Below are 24998 nucleotides of genomic sequence, written 5' to 3'. Positions count from 1 at the left end.
GTCAGTCTTTGGGTTATCTTCTGGGTTATTTACACTGATGTGAGTGTTTTCTAGTTGTATCCATGGGATGAGGTGAGCCTGGGGTTCTCCTACTCCACCATCCTCCCCAAAAGTCCCTAAATCATTCAGGTTTTTAAAGTTAAATTTTAGAAATCTTTGCCTTTTTAGTTTTCCTAGTGAGTTTGTCTACCTGGTTATTTGGTTCCTTCAGCATTGTCCTTTTGATACATGTCATGAATATGGAGATGTCAGCTAGTGCTATATTCTGCCATGTGCCCTTACCCCATATGTTCTTATTTCTCATTTGCATGATTTCCTCAACATGTTCCTGACCAAAGAGCTACTCCATTAGCTACTGCCCATTTAGTCTGAGAAAAGTTATACTTCATTCTGATTCTCATTAACAGACTATTCAATCACCTATTTTATGACTATTTGTTGAGCATATTATGCTGATTCTTCTGAACATGATTCTGTTGGGGTTAGAAGACCATCATTAGTCCTCAAGGCCATGAACAGACAGCATAATTCAGATGGTGTCATGGAGGTGATCCATCTATAGACCGTGTATTGTTGAGCCATAGGCAAGAGTGCTCCTGATTGCCCAATCACCTGAGCTCAGATGGGCTCACCCTTTGAACATCTGGCACCATTACTGGCTTTGCTGAGATTAGCTTAGCTTATGCAGAGGGTTGGTCCTCCATCCATTTGTCCTGCCTAGAAATATGCCATTTCCATGATAAGAGTTTATGGTCAGGAATAGTTTCCCTCTGTCCAGAGTCTGCTTTACCCATTCCAGAATAGGCTGTTGTGTGAAGTATAATTCATTTATTTTTTGTCAGTGGCTCTGTATTTTGTAGGGCCTCATGGAGTACCCAGCTGAGCTTTTCAATTGGCTGGTATGCAATCTATGTTCTTTATGACTGGGTCTGATATTTTTCTGCCTTCAGGAGACCTATTCATGCCTAGAAATTTTACTGTAGCTTGGGATCCTTGGTCATTACTTGGATTCATATGGATGGAATTAAATTAACTCTATTTTTTACCCTTTCTGTTCTTTCAAATTATCACATATAAGGATGTCATTAATATGCATAATGCTGGTTTGTAGGTGTTGTGTTTTCATCAAAGGCCTGAATGTCTTGTGTTAGAGGGTTGTGGGCTCTTACTGAGCTGTTAAGGTATCCTGTGATACCCTAGTAAACTGGTATTGTCTGCCTTCCCATGTGACTGCAGTCATGGGTTGGCTTTCCTCACCAATTAGAATAGCAAAGAACATGTCAGATAAATCTATCACCAGGTAATCAGTTCCAGATCCAGTGGTGATATTTATGATAGCATCTATATATGAGAGTGCTCCCTCGATTTGGGAAGAGTGTTTGTTTAAATTCCTATAATCTACTATAAATCTGTATGATATGTCTGGCTTTTTAATGGGCCATATTGGGTTAATATATGGCAAAAAAGTAGGCACAGTAATTTATTTATGAGTTCCTAAATGTTTACCTTGATTTTTGTATGTCCTATCATCCATTCCAAGAATGTTTTTTTAATTTATTTTTTAACTTACATCCAAGTTAGCATATAACAGTATAATGATTTCAAGAGTAGATTCCAGTGATTCATCCCCTATGTATAGGGCCCAGTGCTCATACCAACAAGTGTCCTCCCGTAAGCCCCTCACCCATTTAGCCCATCCCCCACCCACAATCCCTCAGCAACCCTCAGTTTGTTCTCTATATTTAAGAGTCTCTTATGTTTTGTCCCCCTCTGTTTTTATTTTTGCTTCCCTTCCCTTATGTTCATCTGGTTTGTATCTTAAATTCTCCATATGCGTGAAATCATGATATTTGTCTTTCTCTAATTTCGCTAAGCATGATACCCTCTAGTTCCATCCATGTAGTCGAAAATGGCAAGATTTCATCCAAGAATGTTTTCTAAACTGCAGCCTATACGGCATTTAGCTGTAATGAGGTGGCCTATATCTTCCATTGCTAGGAATGTAGATAGATACCCATGTCCCTGGGGTTAATTTTCCTCCTAATTCTTTAATAGTCCCTTTTTATTGTGAAAGAGTTTTCTAAATTAGTAGGATATCCTTGTACCAATGTTACTTGGGAAACTTTAAGAACATAATGGCATACTGTAGTTATTTTTATTTACAAAAGGCTTGACAATGGCCAGTGTAGCTTATGGGCAATTGCTTCTGGCTTAGGCCTAGAGACAGAGACTGCTGATAGGGTTTTGCTCTCTTTGGCAATCCCTGGCTTGCTTATTAATGGGATTAGGTTTCATAAAGGAGCTAGTGTTTACAATAAATAGGTTAGTGACTCCAAATGTGGGTTTATATTCTGTAAGTCTATTAAAGGTTTGGTTGTTTCCATTTCTCTAAGACTGTTTGTAGTTTTTGAGGTTTCTATTTGGATTTCTATTTGTATAACTTGTTCTAAAGGGTGGTGGTCTAAATGGTTTCAGAGGCTAATAGGACCTTATAACTGTAGATCTATATGGTCTATTTTGATTTGATATATTGTATCAGCCTGTTTTGTCTGTGTGTGTGTGTGTGTGTAAGCCATAGTCTTTATCTTGACTTAGTTCCTCAGTTGTTCCTATCAAGCCAATCAGTCCTGTGTTTCTGGCACCTGCAAAGACTGTGAATAATCCTGCTCTGTCCTGCAGGGTGCAGCTTTTAGACTGACCTTTTAAATTTGTTCTGTTGCTTCCATAAGTAATGGTGAGGGTATCTGCCCCCTATCATTAATCATAGTTAATAGCCATCATTTTATTATTAATAGTTTTCCCTGTTTTCCATAGAGATGTTTTAGGGAACGTATATTAGGTATAGGCCATTTTAATCTCTAGGTTGCTGCTCCCTAAGTTTCTTTGTAAATTAGTATTATTTTCTCCAAATGCTCTAAGGTGTTGTTTCAATTTAGCGTCAGTGGTAATGAGTCCAAGTTGCACAATCTCTGTTCCAATAAGGACCATGTTTTGTTTTTCTTTGGACCATAAATCTAATAGCTGCTGAGCTTGTGTCCATTTCAATTTGTTAGAATTCCATTCTAATGTTTGTCATTTCTTGTCTAAGCTCGCTCTTCAGTGTCTCTGATTGGTTCCATATTCTCATTTGTTGTAGTTTTGTCTGTTTTCACAGGCTTGGCTTTTTAGTTAAATTTATGAGGGTCAAAGGGGTTAAAATAATCCTTTTCCTGGGGTGTGGATTAGTGTCCTTAAGAGAAAAGGGACTAGTTTCTTCCTGCTCTGGGGATTACCTTCTATGCCAACACTTTCCTCTCTACATCTGTTACTCAATGCTCCTAATAAGAGCACTGGAATGTTTTCCTCAGTTCTTTTCAATATAGGCTAGAACTCGCTGAAATGGGTGATCAGGTCAACACCTGGAGTTTAAGTTTTATAGGTCTCCAGGGATCTTTGCAGTTAAATATCACTCAAATCATCTCGAGCAATTTTGTAGGGTGAATGAGTGAGGCATAGTTACCATTGTCTTTTTTGTTGCCTGATGGGGTCCCATGCTTCTCTAGGAACCAGGACCCCAAGGTGTCTCCAAATGGAGGATACCCTGTCATGTGCTTTTAGCTCCTCCCCTGCAAGTCAGTTGAAAAATCCACAGCTCTGTCTTTAAGCAGAATGTGCCACTGTGGATAATTAGGCCTTTATGCATTAGGGTTGATGTCTTATACCCCCCCCCATGACCCTCCTCCTATGACCTAGCCTCATCCAACATTGCCCTGTTTTATGTGTCTGGCTACCCTGACCTGTGCGGCCTGTGCCTGTACAACCCACACTCTGTCACCTGGCCTTCAGGCCCAGGGAGCTCTGAGTGGCCCCCAACCCCTTTAATGGCCTCAGAGTGCAGCAAGCCCACCCCTTGAACATTAAATGGTAGATTTAAACTGGCAACAGTCTGTCGCAATTTGGACTGGTTGTCTGATCGGGTCCTGGGCTTTTCCAACAATGAGGGCTCCCACAGAAGCCCCTGGTTTAAGCTGGAAGCTAAAAGGTTGGCTTTAAGAGATACCCGGGAGTCTTGATTACAGGTAAACCTGGGACCTGTTTATGGGGATTGAATGTTGCCAGTTTAAATTTGTCACCTCAGATTCATGAAGGGTGGTGGCATGGATTTATTTCTCCCTGGAGGCTATGCAGGTGGCTGTTGACAGGCCCCAGCTCCAACCACCTGGAGGGATCCTGGTGTCTCAGGCCAGCTGACGGAAATGAACTGCACATGACTGTGTTGCACAGTTTAGGGTAGCCGGGGACCTAAAACATAGCCATGGTCTTGACAGGCTGGGTCACAAGAGAATCTCTTGAAGAAAAGACATATGTATAAATGCAAACCTAACCTAATTCACTCCCTGAAGGCAGAGCTTGAATTAATGGCCTGCATTGGTGGGGCAGGTCTGGGAGTGCTGGCCATGGTATCATCTAATAAGAGGTTCCTTCAGTCTAAGGTTGCAGAAGTCCCAAACCTCTCAGACATCAAGCCCAAATGGGGACTGTTGCCAGTCACCGGCTGCTGCTTCCAGGTGATTTTCATGGTGGGCCCACAACATAGCAGAAACTGTGCCATTATTTGGGAAAGGTCCAAGCTCCATGGGTCTAAAGGAACTGAATCCCTCAAGGAATCTGAAGGGGATAAACTGCGAATACCCAGGCCACGCAGGTCAGGTAAGCTGGGAACCTGGAAATGGGCACGAACGGGAGAGGCTGTGGCACAGGAACAGGATCGTGGAGACCTAAGGCATCTGCTTCATTCCAAGCCCTAACCTACACAAACGTGCATATTCCCCCAGATGACATCACTGAAAGAAACCGGACTGCCTTGCCAGGGTGGGGCTGGGCAAACTAGATGAGGTACCCTTCAGTAAGAGACACCTGGGAGCCTTGATTGTTGGAGAGGCCCAGGATCCCATCAAGCAGCCAGTCAAATATGTACTGACTGTCACCAGTTTAAAGGTGTTGCCACAGAAGATTTTTGAGGGTGGGATCCCTTTGCCCTGGAGGTTATGTAGGTGGTTGGGAACTGGCCTGAGTTCCACAGGCCTGGAGGGCCACAGCTACCCTCAGTGGGCTAATGGGCTGCATACTAAGCAAACACCAGCTATGCAGGTCAGGGGACCCAGGGACCTGGAACTGGATAACGTTGGGAGAGTTCAGATCTCAAGAGTGGGCTTTTGAGGATCCATGGCATCTGCCTAATTCTAAGCCCTAACCTACACAAATGTGCATATTCCCCCTTAAAGGCATCGCTGGAAGAAACAAGACTGACTTTCCAGAACAAATCCAGTAATCAAGACTCCCAGATGTCTCTTGTTGGAGGATACGCCATCAGTCAGCCCGTCTACACCTTGGCAAGGCAGTTCAGTTTCCTCCAGCTCTGTCTTCAGGGGGGAATACGCACATTCATGTAGGTTAGTGTTTGCAATTAGGCAGATGCCTGGTACCCCCTACAGCCCATTCCTGTGACCCAGCCTCCTGACACTTGCCTTTTAACAGGTCCCTGGCTTCCCTGGCCTGTGCTTGTGCAGTTCCAGCCTTGGGCAGCCTAGAACCTTCAGGAATGTGTAGTACCGGTTGTCCCAAACTACCTACATGGCCTCCAGGGCAGAGGGAACCCTCCTCCTGAAAATTTTTCTGAGACAGCAGCATTAAACTGGCAAGTCTCCATTCGGTCTGGCTGCCTGATGAGGTCCCAGGTTTACCAGTGGAGGGGCCCAGAGAAGGCCACCCAAAAATTTCCACAGTGAGATATTATTTTGAATTAAAGTTACTTTAAAACTGGCCAGTGACCTTCCTTTGTCTCCTGAAAGCAATGAATACATCTCCTGTGTGAAAGGTACCCTCCCTGCACCAGAAGGAGGAGAGATATTCTTCTCATCAGAAAAAAGGTAATTCAAGGCTGAAAAACCCTCTATAAACAAACTGTGTCACTTTTACTAATTTATTACCTCAGCCCAAATCTTGTTTAGAATTCTTTACTAATTGAAGCTCTTGAACATAAGTTTTGTTTGTCCTGTCCATTCCTCACAGATTTATATTTCTTTGTCTAAAACATGTAAAACCTACATGCCTTCGTCATTGATTTCTTAGGGCCTCTATGCACACATAATTTGACTTTTTTTTCTTTTTTTCTCATGTGAATCTTCTCATGTCAACTAAAGGTAGAGAAAAAATTGTCTACCCCATCAGTTGGCGTAGGGGCGGGATAAATTTCCCAGACTGGATACTGTTTGCTTTGAGGCTGCTGCAGCTGAGAGATGCCAACACACTGATCAACAGCTGGCAGAAGGTAAGAATCTTTACCACAATAGCTTTCTGGTTCTCTGCCTTCAGTGTCCGACAGAGCAAGAGTGGGGAGAGGCCTTTTTCTCTAAATTTAGATTAGCAGAAGAAAATATTTGTGTAACCAGTTCCTTGGGCTTAGCAACTCTTGTAAATTCGATGGACTACTCTTGGTTTGAATAATTCAACTCCTCCTAGAGATGGAATTGCTTTTTTGCTTCATAAAAAAGAATTACTATAGGGAAAGAATGCAGGTATAGGTCCTTACAGGTATAGGTCCTGCTGTCTGAACCAGCATCTGTTCAGACAAACTTTGCTGTGGGTCCTCTATGGAAAAAAAAAAAAATCCACAAGGCTTTTCCTTTTGTCCGTCTTGATATACTTGAGAGCTTGGCTTTGTGACTGGCGAGAATATTCCCTCTGGTCTCCATCATCCAGAGGATGCACTATCTGAGTGCACCTTGGTGGCCAAATAGGCTGTTTAAAGGTACGCAGTTGTAAGCAACATTCTTTTTCTGGCCATTCCAGCTCTCAGGGGAGTTTCTCATAAGGGGTCCCAGCCCCTAAAACACATTTTTCATCTCAGCCTTTGTTGCTTGTTATGTTAGTGCTGGAATGTACCATTCCAGTAGTGCCTGTTCAGTGTCATGGACTAGCATGTCTGTGACTGGAGAGGTGTCATATTTTCACAGGAGACCAGAGAAACTATCTTGATTACACCATTCTTACTTCCGGTACAATGAAGGCCTTTGTTTTCTTATACTATTTTCGGGCAAAAACTTTTCAATAATGAGGGCCAAGGGCACCTCTGTGTCCATAATCTCAGACTGGAAAGTTGCCTCAGGGTCTTTCCATTAAAAAAATGTTTATTGGTCTGGGTCATCATTAAGATTAAGAAGATCCTATTCATCAATGGCCAGATGATGGATCCTTTAAAGAAAGAAAAAAAGCTTTATAGAATGGCTGGTCTTACGGACTCCTTTAATAAGTCTAATTTCTGATTTTTCATTTTAATATCTACATTCAACGTAAAGTTTCCTTCTCAAAATCTCTGGCCTCCAACTGCTTCTTCCTCCAGGATTTACAGAGAGCACTCTGGCCTAATCTTTAGGCCAAATTATACAGGTTACTCATGTAAATCCTGAAAACCAGAAAGTAAATTTAGCAGAAGGTGGTCCTTGTAATTCCTTCTACTTTTTAGGGCTCTGCAATCAGGCTCTCCTGGCTTCAGGCATTCTCATGCATTGTCCTTTGCACATATATCCTAAACTCCCCACTAAAAAGAAATTCGTGTCCCCTGGACAGCAAATCTTTTAGAAGATCCTACCAAATTTAGAGAAAAATTAGAAAGATTCATGACGATTCACAGCACCCCATCACAGAGAAAACAGATGATGAAAATTTCTCCTAGGCCCTCCTACAAATCATCAGCTAAAGGCCAATATTCAAAGCCAAGGAAGAACTGTGTATTCAAAATGCTGTACACAGACTTTACAGAGGCATAAATCTTTTCAATCTCCCTGACAGAAAGAAGTCAGAAAGGTGGTGGTCAGAAAGGTCCCTTGATATTCAGGTTGTAATTACAGTTCTTGCCTTGCAAATCCCTACAAAACCAGAACTGCAAATCTAGAAAAAAGGTCAAAACCCAACTATTTTACCAATCCCCAAAGTGACCTATTCCTCTCAAAATGCTTGGAGATATTATAAAAGATCAGGACATTGGAACAAAATTGAGCTGTCCTTAAAGCACTCACAAACTTAGATTTCTTCTCTGTCCCTTAAAGTTATAGATTTCATTGTGTCTTTGAAGTGTAAACACAGCCCACAATCTCTTGAAAATGAAAAAGAAAAAAATGGAAGGAAAGAGGCCTTGTTAAAAATAGAAAGTGCAATTAGTACTCTTGCCCAAACTATAGATCACAGCTTCTAGAAGATTACTTCCAGGGACAAATACCAGTCCTAAAAGACCTCTCCAAAAATAGCAAATTAGTTGAATCATCTGAGTAAATTAATATTCCCCCTACGATTCAAAAACTGGTAAGTTTTATATTGTTTTAAAACAAAGCTCTGAGATGTATTTGTCTATATGCGTATGTGTGTATGTCATTTAGAGGTAGGATATTTTTTTGTTCCTGGATGTTACTACCAAAATTTGTAAAACATCTCTATTTAACAAGCATTTGTATAAATTTAGTATTCATAAACTCTCCAAAATAAGATACAAACTTAATCCAAATAAATTTCAGGTTCATATGACCTGGTAAATATTTGGCATTACAAATAATTTAAGGTTTTTGAGTTAATTAAAATAGACCTGTAAGTGAAAACGTCTACTCTGCTCAGTTACTAAAAGTTAAATAATTTCATATTATATAGGCTGCAAAATTTTTCAACAACAAAATAGCTTGGGAGAATGGTTAATTTTGTCTGAAATCTCATGAAGTTTTTGTGGATGATTAAACATAACTGTTAAAAATAAGTAAATTGAATACCTGTAAAGTTAAAAAGCTTTTAGGTAAACTTTTCAATGGTTGCCCAATGTTTTTGATAACCTGAAACTTTAAAATTTTGTTACAGGATGAGTTAAGTTAAATTCATTGAATATCTAGATCATTTCCAAATAAGATAAAATTAAATATTAATTACTGAATATAGGTTTACTTAGTTTTGGCTTCCTTAATACAGAGAAACTAAAGATATATTTGGATCGGTTACTAAATATTTTTGTGCTTCATTGAAAGATTGTATTATAAAGAAGCACATGTTTCTAGAAATGTATTCATAAATTTACCAATCTAAAAAATGCTGGCGTAACAGATTCACACTACCTAGATTTTACTAGAAATTACATTTCTAAGAGTTAAGTCTAATACACATGAGTATATATAAAAAATAAGGGAAACATCTCTAGTAAAATGTGTGCTTTTAGTAGAAGAAGGTATGAGGAATGGAAATGCATTTTTGGTTGGAGAAAGAAAGTAATCTCATCCTAACATGAGGCTGGTTATTTAAAAAGGAAAAACTTAGGACAAAAATCTGAATATAAAAGAGGAAAGTTATAAAAGGTTTGTGAAAAGGGAATCTTTAAAAGAATTGTAGATTAAGATTAAAATGAATTTATTTAGGGGCACCTGGGTGTCTCAGTCAGTTAAGCGTCCAACTTTGGTTCAGGTCATGATCTCAAGGTTCATGGGTTTGAGCCCTGTGTTGGCTTTGTGCTGACAGCTCAGAGCCTGGAGCCTGCTTCACATTCTGTGTCTCTCCTTTTCTCTCTCCCTGCTCTTCCCCTACTTGTGCTTGCTCACTCTCTAAAAAATAAACATTAAAAAAATTTTTTTAGTGAATTTACAGGCTCTGGTTTAAGATTGTGATGTAAGATCCTGAACTCACCTCCTCCGCAGACACACCAAATATACACCTATTTCTAGAGTAATTCCCTCTGAAGAACTGAGGGCTGAGAAGCTCCTGCACAAAGACTGAGAGAAGGGCAGGAAAGATGGAGACACTGGAAGAAAGGAATTTTAATTTTGATGCTATAGATTGCAGCAAGGAGGAATAGTACCCAAGGGATTATGAACATATCTGTTTGCCTGGGGCACAGAAAAAACAAAAACAAACAAACAAACAAAAAAACCTACAGTTCCAAAGATCAACTAGAATATAAAGGAACTAGCCCTAGAAACCTGCCCTGTGGTGAGGGGTGTTCTGGAACTCTGTGGGTCCAACAGGCTGCTGAGCACCTTGGTTTACATTCCCCAGCCACCCTGATAACGCAGATGGAAGCAGCGTCCAGAGCCATAGCTGTCCTTCTGTGTCCTCAGTGAACCCTGGGCCCCTACCACACACCAGCCCCAGGTCCCCTGGGTACTGACAGAAAGCTGTGGTTTCAAGAGCAGCTAGAATATAGAAGATCCAGCCCTAGAACTCTGCCAGATGGAAAGAGAGTGGTTGGAACTCTGGGTCAGAGGGGCTGGCGAGTACCACCATTTATGTTCCTTCTCCACCTTGGTAGAAAGGATGGAAGCAGCGTCCAGGTGTCTCGGCTGGCCTACCACCTCTTGGGCCTGGAGCCCCTAGCCCACACCTGTCCCAGTCATCTCAGTAAAGTGTCCCTAGTGCAGTGCACACCAGCCTAGCCCTGGGCAGTGTTTACTACAGCTCCAGCCATGTCACCAAGGTGACAGAGAGGTAAAGCATGCCAGAACACTCCAGAACCATACCACTTTGGCTCCAGATGACTTGTAGGGCACCTCTGGTGCAGAGCACTCTGGGACCTCCCAGCTTAGGCCTGCCTCTGCTTCCGCTGCCCCACCAGGGCCCCCCTTTTGCTGAGCACCCCAGGACACCCCAGCTTGCACCCATTTCAACTTTATCCATCCTTCCAGGGCACCCTCTGCACAGAGAACCCTAGGACCACCAATCTCATGCCCACATCAGCTGTGGCCATCCCACCAGGACAGGCCCAGGATGGTATACCCCAGGACCCCTATACCAGCCACAGTTCCAGCCAACCAGCCAAAGTCACCAGGCACACATAATCTACATAGGGGTTGACCATACACAAGACCACTTTCTCAAGTTTAAGAGAAGTAGCTGTTCCATCTAATTCAAAGAAGCAAACACAGAAAGTCCAGCAAAATGAAGGGATAGAAGAATGTGCTCCAAATGAAAGAACAAGACAAAGCCTCAGAAATAAAACTAAATGAAATGGAGATAAGCAACATGCCCGAGAAGACATTTAAAGTAATGATTATAAAGATGCTCACTGGACTGGAGAAAAGAATGGAAGAACTGAGTAAGAGCTTCAACAAAAAGATGGAAAACATAAAGGAACTAATCAGAGTTGAAGACCACGATAACGGAAATAAAAGTACTCTAGAGGGAATCAACAGTACATTAGCAGATGCAGAATAATGGACCAGTGATCTGAAGTCAGAGTAATGAAAACTCCTAAGCTGAACAGTAAAAAGGAAAAAAAAAATTTTTTAATGAGGATAAAGGATCTCTTGGACAACATCAAGTAAACAAACATTTGCATTATAGGGGTCCCAGACAGAGAAAAAGAGGCAGAAAGTGTATTTGAAGAAATAATAGCTGAAAACTTCCCAAATTTGAGGAAGAAAACACATCCAGATTCAGGAAGAACAGAGTTCTAAACGAGATGAATTCAAGAGCCTCCACACCAACATACATAATAATTAAAATGTCAAAAGTTAGGCCATCTTGTGTCCCTGTGTGTACCTGATGCCAACTGGTCCACCCAAGACCCCTGAGTGCCAACCCCGGGTCCTATTTCCACTCCAGCAAGATGAAAGAAACTATCATGAACCAGGAGAAAGTTGCCAAACTGCAAGCAAAGTGTGCATTGGTGGAAAGGGAGCTGCTCACTGAAAGAAGAAGGTGGTTCATAGAATGGCTACAGCAGATGATACAAAAAAAAACAAAAAACAAAAAAAAAACTTCAGTTTTCCTTAAAGAAGTTAGGGGTAAACAATATCTCTGGAATTGAATGTGTTCACAAACCAAGGAGCAGTGATCTACTTTAACAACCCAAAGTTCAGGCAACCCTGGCACTTTCACAATTACAGGCCACGCTGAGACAGAGCAGCTGACCGAAATGCTACCCAGTATCTTAAACCAACTTGGCGTGGACAGTCTGACTAGTCTAAGAAGACTGGCTGAAGTGCTGTGCAAACAATGTGTAGCTAGAAAAGGGCCACTTGCTACAGGAGAGGATGATGATGATGAAGTTCCAGATCTTATGGAGAATTTTGATGAATCTTCCAAGAATGAAGCAAACTGAATTGAGTCAACTTCTAAAGAAGATAAAACTTGGAGTGACTGGGAGCTGCTATTTTGTATTGTGACTGCTTTTTAAAATTTTGTTTATGGCTCTGATAAAATTAATATAGATAGCTAATATTTTTAAACCCAAGCCCCTTGGACATTGCAGCTCTGTTCGGTTTTGACTTACACACAATTCATTCTTTGCAGCTAATTAAGCTGAAGAAGCCTGGAAATAAAGTTTGAAACAAGGTTAATAAAGTTCTTTGCCCAATTAAAAAAAAAAAAGGTCAAAGGTTAAAGATAGAGAATTTTAAAAGCAGTGAGAAGCAAAAAGTTATGTTCAAGGGAAACCCAATAAGGCTGTCCAGCTGATTGTTTTCAGAAGAAACTTTGCAGGCCAGAAGGGGGTGGCATGATATATTCAAAGAGCTGGAAAAACAAATCTACAACCAAGAACACCCACCGAAGTTACCATTCAGAAGTGAAGGAGAGGTAGAGTTTCCCAGACAAGCAAAAGCCAAAAGAGTTCTTTAAGGAAAAAAGAAAAGGCCATAATTAGAAGAAAATGAGTAAAATTATGTAAAATATGACAACAGACACATAAAACATGGAAGGGTAGTAAAAATGTTCTTTTAGAATGTGTTCAAACTTAAGTGACCATCAATTTAATATAGACTGCTATAAAGTTAGAATGTTATATATAAATCTCACAGTAACCACAAACTCCAAACTTCTAATGGATACACAAAAAAATGAGAAAGAAAACCAAACAGGACACTACAGAAATTAATCAATCACAAGGAAAGAGCAATAAAAGAAAGGAATACAGATCTACACACACACACACACACACACACACAAAAGAAGCCAGAAAACAACACGATAGCAGTAAGTACATATCTATCAATAATGACTTTAAATGTTAATAGTCTAAATGCTCAAATCAAAAGACATAGGGTGATGGAAGGGGGAGTAACAATCAAGTCTCACCTATCTGATGCCTACAAGAGACTCCATCAGACCTAAGACACCTACACAGTGAAACTAAAAGGATGCAAAAAGATATTTCATGCAAATGAAAGGGAAAAAAAAACAAAAAACCAAGGTAGCAATACTTATACCAGACAAAATACACTTTAAAACAAAGACTGAAACAAGAGACAAAGAAGGGCATTACATAATAAGTGATCAATCCAACAAGAAAATATAATAATTGTAAATATGCACTCAACATTGGAGTACCTAAATAGAGTAAATATTAAGAGACATAAAGGGAGAAATTGGTAGTAATACAAAATACTAGGGGATGTTATCATCCCAATTACATCAATGGATATACTGTCCAGGCAGAAATCAATGAGAAACAGTGTCTTTGAGTGACACATTAGACCAGATTGACTTTAAGAGATAGACAAAACATTTTATCCTAAAGCAGTAGAATACACATTATTTTCCAGTACACATGGAACATCCTCCAGGAGAGATCACATATTAGACCACAAAACAAATCTCAATACATTTAAGAAGATTGAAATTATATCACGCATCTTTTCTGACCACAAGAGTATGAAACTTGAAATCAATCACAAGGAAAAAAAATGGAAAAAACACAAATATGTGGAAACAATATGCTACTAAATGACCAAGGGGTCAATGAAAACATTAAAAGAGGAAATAAATACATGGAAATAAATGAAAATGAAAACAACAGTTCAAAATCTTTGGAACACTGCAAAAGCAATTTTAAGAGCAAAGTATACTTATAAAAGGATACAGTCCCACCTCAAGAAACAAGAAAAATCCCAAATAAACCATGTAACCTTATACCTAAAGGAACTAGAAAAAGAACAAATCCTAAGGTTAGTAGAAGGAAGGAGATAATACAGATCAGAGCAAAATAAATGAAATAGACTAGAAAAACAATTTTTAAAAGATCAATGAAAACAGCTGATTCTTTGAAAAGATAGAATTAATAAACCTTTAGCCAGACTCATCAAAAAAAAAGGTGAAAAAAATAAAATCAGAAATGAAGTAGTAATAACCAACACCACAGAAATACAAAGGATTATAAGAGATTGCTATAAAAATTACATGCCAACAAATTGGACAACATAGAAGAACTGAATATTCCTGGAAACATACAATCTACTAAAATTGAATCAGAAAGAAACAAAAAATCTGAATAGATCAATTACTAGTAATGAAATTGAATCAGTAATTGAAAAACTATCACCAAAGTCCATTACCAGGTGGCTTCAAGTGAATTCTACCAAACACTTAAAGAAGATTTAATAACTATTCTTCTCAAAGTATTCAAAAACACATAAAAGGAAAGAAAATCTTCCAAATTCATTCTATAAGACCAGCATTACCCTGATACCAAAACCAGACAAAGACACTACAAAAAAAGAAAACTACAGACCAATATCCCTGATGAACAGACACAAAAATACTCAACAAAATATTAACAAACCACATTCAACAATACATTAAAAGGATCATTAAATACAAACATTTTTTTCACAGAACTAGAATAATCCTAAAATTTGTATGAAGCCACAAAAAACCTTGAATAGCCAAAATAATATTGAAAAAGAAGAAAAAAATGGATATCACAATCCCAGATGTCAAGACCTACTACAAAGCTGTAGTAGTCAAAACAGTATGTTACTGGCACAAAAATAGACACATATATCAATGAAACAGAACAGAGAGCCAAGAAATAAACCCACATTTATATGGTCAATTTATGACAAAGGAGATAAGAATATAAAATGGGGAAAAAACAGTCTCTTCAATAAATGGTGCTGGAAAACAGGACAGCAACATGCAAAATAATTAAACTGGACTGCTTTCTTACACCATGCCTAAAAATAAACTGAAAATGAATTAAAGACCTAACTGTGAGACCTGAAACCATAAAATCCTAGAAATGAACACAGGCACTAATCTGTTTGACATCAGTCTTGGCAACATTTTTGTAGATATGTCTTCTCAGGTAAGGGAAACAAAAGCAAAAAAAAAAAAAAAAAAAAAAAAAAGAAAGAAAAAAAAAACAACAAATTATTGGGACTACACAAAAATGAAAAGCTTTTTCACAGTGAAAGAAACCATCAACAAATGAAAAGGCAATATACTAAATAGGAGAAGACATTTGCACGTTATATATCCAATAAAGGGTTAATATCAAAAATATATAAAGAATTCATACAACTCAACACTAAAAAAAAATCTGATTTAAAAATGGGCAGAGGACCTGAATAGACATTTTTGCCAAAAAAGACATACAGATGGCCAACAGATACATGAAAAATGCTAAACGTGTCTAATCATCAGTAAAATGCAAATCAAAACCACAATGAGATATCACCTTATACCTATCAGAATGGTAGAATCAAAAAGAAATGTTAGGATGTGGAGAAAAAGGAACTCTCATGCACTGTTGGTGGGAACAAAATTGGTGCAGCCACTGTGGGAACCATATGGAGATTCCTTAAAATATTAAAGATAAAAAGACCATATGATCCAGTATTTACCCAAAGAGAATAAAAACACTAATTGGAAAAGATATATGCACTCCTATATTTAATGCAGCATTTTTTACACTAGTCAAGATACGGAAGAAACCCAAGTGTCTGTTGGTAGATGCATGAATAAAGAACATGTAGTATATTATTACTCAGCCATAAAAAAAGAATGAAATCTTGCTATTTGTGACAACATGGATGGACCCAGAAGATGTTATACTAAGTGAAATAAGTCAGAGAAATACAAATACCGTATGATTTCACTTATATGTGGAATGTAGAAAGAAAACACATGACTAAGTGAACAAAAAGCAGAAACAGAAGCATAAATGCAGCATACAAAATGATGGTTGCCAGAAAGGGCGGTGGGGAATGGGCAAAAAGAGGAAAGGGGAGTGGGAGACCCAGGCTTCCAGTTATGGAATAAATAAGTCATGGGGATAAAAGGCACAGCATAGGAAGTACAGTCAGTGGCATTGTAATAGCACTGTATGATGACAGATGGTGGCCACACGTGTGGGGAGCATAGCACGACATAGTTGTCAAAACACTCTTGTACACCTGAAACGAATGTAACACTATGTGTCAATTTAGAAAGTAAGCTGGTACAAAACTAAAATTTGTGGGTTTTGTTGTTGTCTTGCTGTTAAAAGACCAAAGTGTTCTTAGATTACTGGTCTGATTACAATAAGAAATTGTAAGCAGAGATTTTTCTTTAACAGTGTCATCTACCTAGAAAGCAAATGTTCTATGCTTTATCTTTATCAAATGTTTGGTTACTTTTAAAAATCTGAGTCTATTTAATATCAAAAGAGCTAAGAATTTTTATAACAATTTAACTTTCTGTATTTACTTGTGAAGTCTTTGGGTCATAGTGATCTGTGATCCTATCAAATTTCCACACCTTTTGGTATTTTTGACAAACTTCTCAAAACTAAGTTCAACAGTGAAGTCTTCTGGGTGGCTCGGTCGGTTAAGCGTCCAAATTTGGCTCAGGTCATGATCTCCTGGTCTGTGGGTTCAAACCCTGCGTCAGGCTCCGTGAGGACAGCTCAGAGCCTGGAGCCTGCTTCGGATCCTTTGTCTCCCTCTATCTCCCTGCCCCTCCTCTGCTCACGCTCTTGCTCTCGTTTGCTCGCTCTCAAAAATAAACATTAAGAAAAATTTTAGATGAAGTCTTTTGACCACAAGCTATCTTTGAAATTTTTCAGCAAGTCCCTGGAACGATTCACAATACTTACTCTCCTCATAAAAGAGAGATTAAATAAATTAGGTATGTGAAATCACATGGGAAGCAATGTCAAATAAGAGTTGCTAAACCTTCTTAAATTGTATTTGTGTAAATATGGGTTACTAAAATAAGTATTCTATAAATTGAATGAAACTCCTGGAAATCTGATATTATCCATGTTATCACTTATAATTCTAGTTACTATCTTGAAATGCTGTATATCGCAGAAATAACCAAATTTCCTTATTTGTTGCATTATAATGAACTTAAATCAGATCTTTGACCATTGCCATTTGTTGAGACTCTTTGTAATTTAGAGAATTCTTCTTTTATTTTGATAAAGAATTATTTTTACAAAAGTGCTTCATTTTGAAAGAGATTCAAAGGAAAGATTCTGAGAGGTACTATAGAATACAGGTCTCTAATAACCTTAAGAGCATACCATTGAATTGTGTAAGGATTTATAGAACTCTAATGAAGAAACTGACGGCTTCACACAACTGCTAACAAAAAAATCAAAATCAGTTACACAGTACTGAACAAACTGAGGAGGATAATTGTACTTTTTTATGATGTTTTGCTTGAAATATTACTGGATCTTTCGTCTTTTCCAAATATACGAAAACCTCTCCTCTTAAGTAATTATTACTTCTACTAATTTGGTAATTATACCTTTGTAAGCAGGATTGAAACATTTATCTTTTTCTCCCTACCTGATCCCTCTAGAATCAGAAACTTCCAGGGCGTATTTTTATATTTTCAGGGCAATATATTTATTTGCATGTGTTCAATAAGAATCTAGTCTCTGTGACAGGACACAATTGGTAAGATTGGTTATGTTATCAAGGCTTTGACTTGAATGTCCTATTTGAGAGAGACATGCGTAGACTGAGATATGACCAGACAGCTTTAAGTCAGGTTGACTTTCTGAAGCCAATAAAACTCCTTGGAAATATTGGCCTGATACCTTGCTTACAGGGATCCCAGCGGCTTTACCAGATGAATGAAGGTCACTTCCTAGCAGGTGTAGGAAACTCAGGATATTTTGAGAGAACTCAAGAAGACAGGAATTAACCCAAACATCAAGTACTGCAGGTGGAGGATGATGGCAAGTAGTTGACTTGGCCTCTTCGTCTCAAGAGGCTTTTAGAACGTCAGTCTGGGATTCCTTATGAAAAGTCCCAGCCAAGCAGATTTTTAAAGTGCATATATGATCGATTGCTATTCTTGTTGCACTTGTATAAATAAGCAAGCTAGATTTATTGAAACTGGAGTTAATTTGCAAACAAATTAGTCTTCCTATTATTGGTAGAAATGAGAGTAATTATAGAGAGAAAAATTACATTTCAATTGAAACTATAATACATACTTTTGGATATCAGATTCTAATTCTGCTCACTATTATTAAGGTTTTGATTTCTACCTGTAAGCTAGACTTGATCCTGAATTACTCTAGTTTCTTCTAAAGTCTAGATACAACTCTTCAAATTAATTTTTCCAATTTTCTCCTATCCTTTTGACTTGAAATCATTGAAAACTAAAACTTCCCTTTTTCTTGAAGCCTTCCAAACTGAATATGAATGACTTTATATAAACTTTAGAGAAATAACCACAACAGCTTCATGTATGAATACTCTTGGTGCTGGCAGCCATTTTGTGGCCACTAACAAAAATCACCAGACATTCAAACACCAAAAAAAAAAAAAAAAAAAAAAAAAAAAAAAATCTACCAGCATGCCATTGCCTGCCTTCACTCCCTATAAAAATACTTTGATCCTGACATCTGGAAATCATCTCAACTGGCTACCCTCATAATTTAGAAATTGACTTATAATGTGTTCCAGTCTTTAGCCAGCGTTTTATTTTGTTTCCATTGAAATGACTCTTATTTAATCAGATTACGTATTACTGATTCCTTGAACCACAGGCCTAACTTTGAGAAAACATCTGCACACTGCCTCCTGAAATGAGTTTAACTGAACTGACCTATTGTCAGGACAAAGAGACGGGTTCAACGAGAGGAACAGTCTACCAATTTTAGTATGCAAAACCTTAGATTTTAGTTTGCAAAACTTCCAGGGAAGTTTCAGAGGAGGAAACCATAGCTAAAGGCCAGCTGCCCACCATCCCCCCACAAATGTGCCCCTTTGACATACTGATTATTTTGATTTAAAGTTACTAAAAACTGGCTACTGTATGAAGAACACTCTGGCACTCCTTTATCTCCAAACAGCGGGAAATATATCTCCCATGTGAGAGACACTCTCCCCATACCAGATAAAAGAGACATCCTAACCATCAGAGCTAGGGAATTCAGAACCAAGAAGGCTGTGTAATCAAAATACTTTACTTCTTCAGCCCAAATCCTGTTTAGAATTCTTCACTAAGCTCCAGAATATAAATTTTGTTTGTCCTGTCAATTACAGATTTATGTTTCTTTGAATAAAACATAAGCATGACGTGGTCATGTTTTGGGTCTTAATTTCATCATCAGGCCTCTGTATACACATAAAACTTCAGAGGTTTTTTTCTCCTATTAATCTTTCTTAGATCAGTTAGAAGACTATTGAAGGGTAAAGAAAAAAATTTCCTCCCAAAAACCGATAATCAACGCTCCCAAGTATCTCTTAATGAAAGGTACCCTGACCAGCCTGCCTGGCGGTGCCCTGGCGAGGCAGTTCAGATTCCTCCAGATCTGCCTTTAGGAGGAATATGTACTCCTGACACTTATACTCTTCCAGCTCCCCAGCTATCATGGCCTGCACAGACCATGCGTGCATAGTATGTATCTGTCAGCCAGCCTTGGGAATCCCAGGCCCCCCAGGCCTATGGAGAACCATCTGGTCCCCAACTACCTATATCCCCTCCTGGGCAGAGGAGGCATCGCCTTTAAACTGGTGACATTCAGTCTCTATTTGGACTGGCTTCCTGATGAATTCTGGAGTTCAGGAATGACAGCTCCCAGGTGTCCCTTATTAGAGGCTACACCTGCCAGTCTGCCTGTCAGGACCCTGGCAAGGCAGTCCAGTTTCCTCCAGCTCTTCCCCAGATGGACTACACACACATTAGGGCTTGAAGTTAAGCAGATGACTTGTACCCCCAAAAGTCTGCTCCTGTGACCAGGCTTCTGCCGAAACTTTCTACAGTAGGTGCGTGGCTACCCTGACCTACATTGCCCACACATACCCTGTTTGTACCCCAACAGCAGGTTTCTACAATAAAACCTATTTAAAACACAGGTGTGAGCAACAGGAGGCCAATAATTAATATGCCTCACTCACTAGCTTTACCAAAATCACCTAAGAGGTGGTTTAGGGGTCGAATTGTTTATATATTAATTTCTGAGGATCCCTGGAGAACTATTGAAGACAGTCCAGACAAAACTTAAAATTAAGGAAATTCCAGATATTGGCCTGATCACCCAACCCAGGGAGTTATATTCTATATTAAAAAGAGCAACTCAGGAAGACATCCCAGTACCCTTTTTAGGAACATTAAGTAACATAGATGCCAATAGGCAGAAAGAAAACGTGCCTGCACAAAAAGTGATCTCCAGAGTAGAAAGAAACCCAGATCCTTTTCCTCCTAAGGAAAAAGGCACCTCCTAATCCTAAAGGCACCAATCTACCTGAGGATGAGGATTATTTTAACCCTTTTGACCCCAGTAACTTTAAATAACTAGAAGCCAGGCCCATAAAGGCAGACAAAACTACAACAAATGAGAAAATGGAACCAATCAGATGCACTGAAGAGCAAGCTTATACCAGAGAAGAAATGACAAAAGTTAGAATTCCAACAAATTTAAATGGACACAGAAACCCACTGGCTATTAGATTTTTGACCTGAAGAAAAAACATGGTCCTTACAGGAGCAGAGATGTACAACTTGGAGCTGTCACCACTGATGCTAAACTGAATCGACACCTTAGAGCATTTGGACAAAATAATACTATTTTTAAAAGATCTTGGGTAGCAGAAATCTGGAAATTAAGATGGCCTATACCTAATATATTATCCCTTAAAACATTTTTCATGGAAAACAGCAGGGAAAACTACTAACACAACAATGAAATTAGGACTATTAAATATGATTTAAGATAGAGGACAGACATCCTCACTGCTATATGTGGAAACAACAGAAAAATTTTAAAGGTCAGTCTAAAATCTGTGTCCCCACACAATAGAACAGCATCATTTACAGTATTTGCAGGTGCCAGAGACACAAGAGAACTAATTGGCTTGATAAGATCAGCTGAGGAACTGAGTCAAGATACAGGTTATGGCTTTAACACTCGTGTATATAGACAAAAAGGCCAACACCTAACATAAATAGACCAAATCAGAATAGAAAACATAGACCTAAATCTACAAGGCACTTTTGGCAACCTAAACCATTTAGACTACCACCATTTAATACAACTATAAAAATAGAAACCATTAGAAACCTCAAAACTATATACAGTGGCAAAGAAATGGAAACAAACCTTTTAGAGTAAAATTAACTTATAGAAAATAAACCCAAATATAGGCTTGCTAACTCATTTATTATACACACTAACTCCCATAGAAAACCTAATTCCATTAATAAGCAAACCACTGATAGCCAAAGAAGAGCAAACCCCATGAGTCTCCCAGAGAGACTCAGCAGTCTCTGTCTCTTGGCCCAAGCCAAGAGCCAATGTATGTTACATTGACCGTAACAATAAAAACCCTTTTTGTAAATAAAAGTTCTGTATATACTAGCATGTTGTTAGATACTGCATCTCAAGTAACAATGACACAAGGATATCCTACAAATTTAGAAAACTCTTTAACAATAAAAAGGGACTAGTTGAAGGATTAAGAGGAAAATTAACCCCCAGGACATGGGTACATAGATTCTTAAGAATTGATGACAGGCCACCCATTAAGGCTAAATACCTTATAGATCCCAATTAAGAAAATGTTCTTGGAATGGAGGTAATAGGACATACAAAAAAAAAAAAAAAAATCAAGGAAAACATCCAGTAACTCCTAAATAAACTATTGCACCTACTATTTCACCATATACTAATCCAATCTGGCCTGTTAAAAAGCCAGGTGGATCATATAGATTTACAGAAAATTTTAGGAATTTAAACCAACCCTCTCCCCAGATTGAGGGAATACTCCTGAATATAGGTGCTAACATAAATATTATCAACACTGGATCTGGAACTGATTACTTAATGATAGACTTATCTAACATGTTCTTTGCTATTCCAACTGATGAGGAGAGCCAATTCATGACTGCATTCACATAGGAAGGCAGAAAATATTAGTTCACTAGGGTACCACAATAGCCCAGTAATGGTCCCCAACCATCTAACACAAGACATCCTGGCCTTTCATGAAAAACACCACATATATACAGATTAGCATTTCTTATATTGAGGACATATTTATGGTGATAACTTGCAAGAATAGACTAGTGTCACAATAGAGTTAAATAAACTCCTTACACTCAGAGGATGGACAATTGACCCAAGTAATGGCCAAGCACCCCACACTACTATAAAATTTCTAGGCTTAAGTTGGTCCTCTACAGGGAGAAAAATACCAAATCCAATCATAAATAAGACAGATTGCAAACCAACTCCTACCACAAAAGAAGCAGCTCAGAACCTGACAGAACTATTTGAATACAGGAAACAGCACGTACTGCCTATAGGGATTAGATTAAGACACATTTATGAAATAACAAGAGTAGGGAATTTAGATGGACAGGCTCAAGAGGCAGCCTTATTTGAAAAATGCTGTCAAAACTTCTTAACATACTGGCACAAATTAATGAGGACTCTAAATATAGAGTGCCTATACTCATAAGAGTTTACAGAATAGTCACTGTGGACTGAAACAATGCAGGACCTAAAATCTTACCAAACTTCATTTTGGAGTAAGAGGTTTCCATGGTCCAAGAACATATACCAACCAACTGAAATGCTCACTCTCTAAGGCCACAAAATACAGAGCCACTACTCAGTCGGTTAGCTGTCTGACTTCAGCTTAGGTCATGATTTCGTGGTCCATGGGTTTGAGCCCCACATCAGGTTTTGTGCTGACATCTCAGAGCCTGGAGCCTGCTTTGAATTCTGTGTCTCTCTCTCTCTCTCTGCCCCTCCCCACTCACATTCTGTCTCTCTCTGTATCTCAAAAATGAATAAATGTTAAAAATTTTTAATTTTTGTAATGTTTATTCACTTCGGAGAGAGAGAGATAGAGTGTAAGTGGGGAGGGGCAGACAGAGAGGGAGACACAGAATCCACAGCAGACTCCAGGCTCCAAGCTGTCAGCACAGAGCGTGACACAGAGCTTGAACTCACGAACTGTGAGATCATGACCTGAGCCAAAGTCAGATGCTTAACAAACTGAGCCACCCAGGTGCCCCCAAATTTTTTAAAAACTACGTAGCCACTAACAGATAACACACTAGTTAACTTAAATTTCAACAGCCTATTCTGGAATGGATAAAGCGGACCCCTGACAAAGAGGGTAAAATACTCCTGACCATCAACTGTTAATGTGGAAATGGTATATTTCTGAGCAGGAAATTTATGGATGAAGGGTCAACCCTTGGTGTGAACTGAGGAAATTTCAGCAAAACCAATAATGGTGCCATAATTTTCAAGGGGTGAGACTATCCAAGATCAAGCAATTGGGCAATGGAGAGCACCCTGGTCTATGGAACTCAACAATGCATGATTTATAAATGGATCACCTTCATGACACCATCTGAATTATGTGGGCAGCCTGTGGCCTTCAGGACTAATGATGGTCTAACCTGACACAATCAGGCTCAGGAGAATCAACACAATATATTCAATAGTCATAAAATAGGTGATTGAATAATCTGATAATGAAAATCAGAATGAGGTATATCTTTCCTCAGACTCATGGGCAGTAGCTAATGGAACAGCTCTTTGGTCAGGAACATGTTGGGGAAATGACAGGAAAATGGGAAATAAGAACATATGGGGTAAGCACATATGGCAGAACATAGCACTGGCTGACATCTCCATATTTTCCACACATGTCTCTGCACATCACAAGGACAATGCTGAAGTACCCAAATTTAATAACCAAGCAGACAAACTCACTTGGACAGCTAAAGAGGCAAAGATTCCAAAAATCTAAAAGGAGAAGGATTCATTGCTAAGGAAGAAACCAACTCAAAGCATAACCACACACATACAAGAAGGGCAGTGCAACATATAACTGAACATTACCAGTTGATAGGATCATTGCATGGGCAGACCACCAACCAGGTCATGCTGCACACACAGCTGTAGAACATGGTTAGAGAAAGACACATGTATATACCCACCAAAAAAACTCCAAATTCAAATTAAATGTGAGGATTGCAAAGTATAAAGCTTGTAGGTTATGAAGGATCCAGATAAAGTCAAAGCTGACAGACCCTCCCAAATTATACAAATTGATTATACAGGACACTTGCCTATATCCGAGTATAATTACATGCATGCCCCACTGTAGGGACATGGGCAAGAATAGGAGAACCCTATCCTTGCAGGAAAAAAATGATTTTAAAAGATCCACTCTTGGAGTATTAGAAACCTAGATGCTAGCTAGGTTAGCAACCATCGTAAAATCAGATCAGGGCATAGACTTCACAGGAAAGCAGAGACAAGAATGTGCTAAGGAACAAGGAAGAATATGGAACTTCTACTTACCCTATAACCCAACTGCCTCTGGAAATGTAAAATGGCTTGCTCAAGCTAAGGCTTAGGTAGCTTACTAACAATCTAAATATGAAAGCTTGGGCTAAAACTATCAGGAAGCTGTAAGATATCTAAACCATAACTATAGAAAGGATGGAAAACCTCCTATTGAATTGATGTTGCAGACACCCACAAAGACAAGCATTAGCACTGTCAACCTAGAATTTAAATTAAAAGGAAAATTGATTTTATATATATAATATATATATAAAATATTTAAATATATATATTTATATTAAATATATTAAATATATATTAACAATTATTAAATTATTAAATAATATATATTAAATATATATTTAATATATATTATTTGTGTATATAAATAAAATCTATAAAATAAAATCTATGTATATAAATAAAATATGTATATATACATATATTTATGTATATA

General features: G+C 38.6%; 1 pseudogene; it reads left to right on the top strand.

Annotated features, from left to right (window-relative positions):
* The first annotated feature begins 10279 nt into the window (after window positions 1-10279).
* On the top strand, window positions 10280-12765 carry LOC132686114 (transcription factor BTF3 pseudogene; annotated as a pseudogene).
* Window positions 12766-24998: the final 12233 nt, after the last annotated feature.

This window comes from Panthera onca, chromosome F1 (genome assembly GCF_046562875.1).
Source record: "Panthera onca isolate mPanOnc1 chromosome F1, mPanOnc1 haplotype 2, whole genome shotgun sequence".
Lineage (NCBI taxonomy): Eukaryota > Metazoa > Chordata > Mammalia > Carnivora > Felidae > Panthera > Panthera onca.
This window is presented reverse-complemented; position numbering and strand designations above follow the sequence as displayed.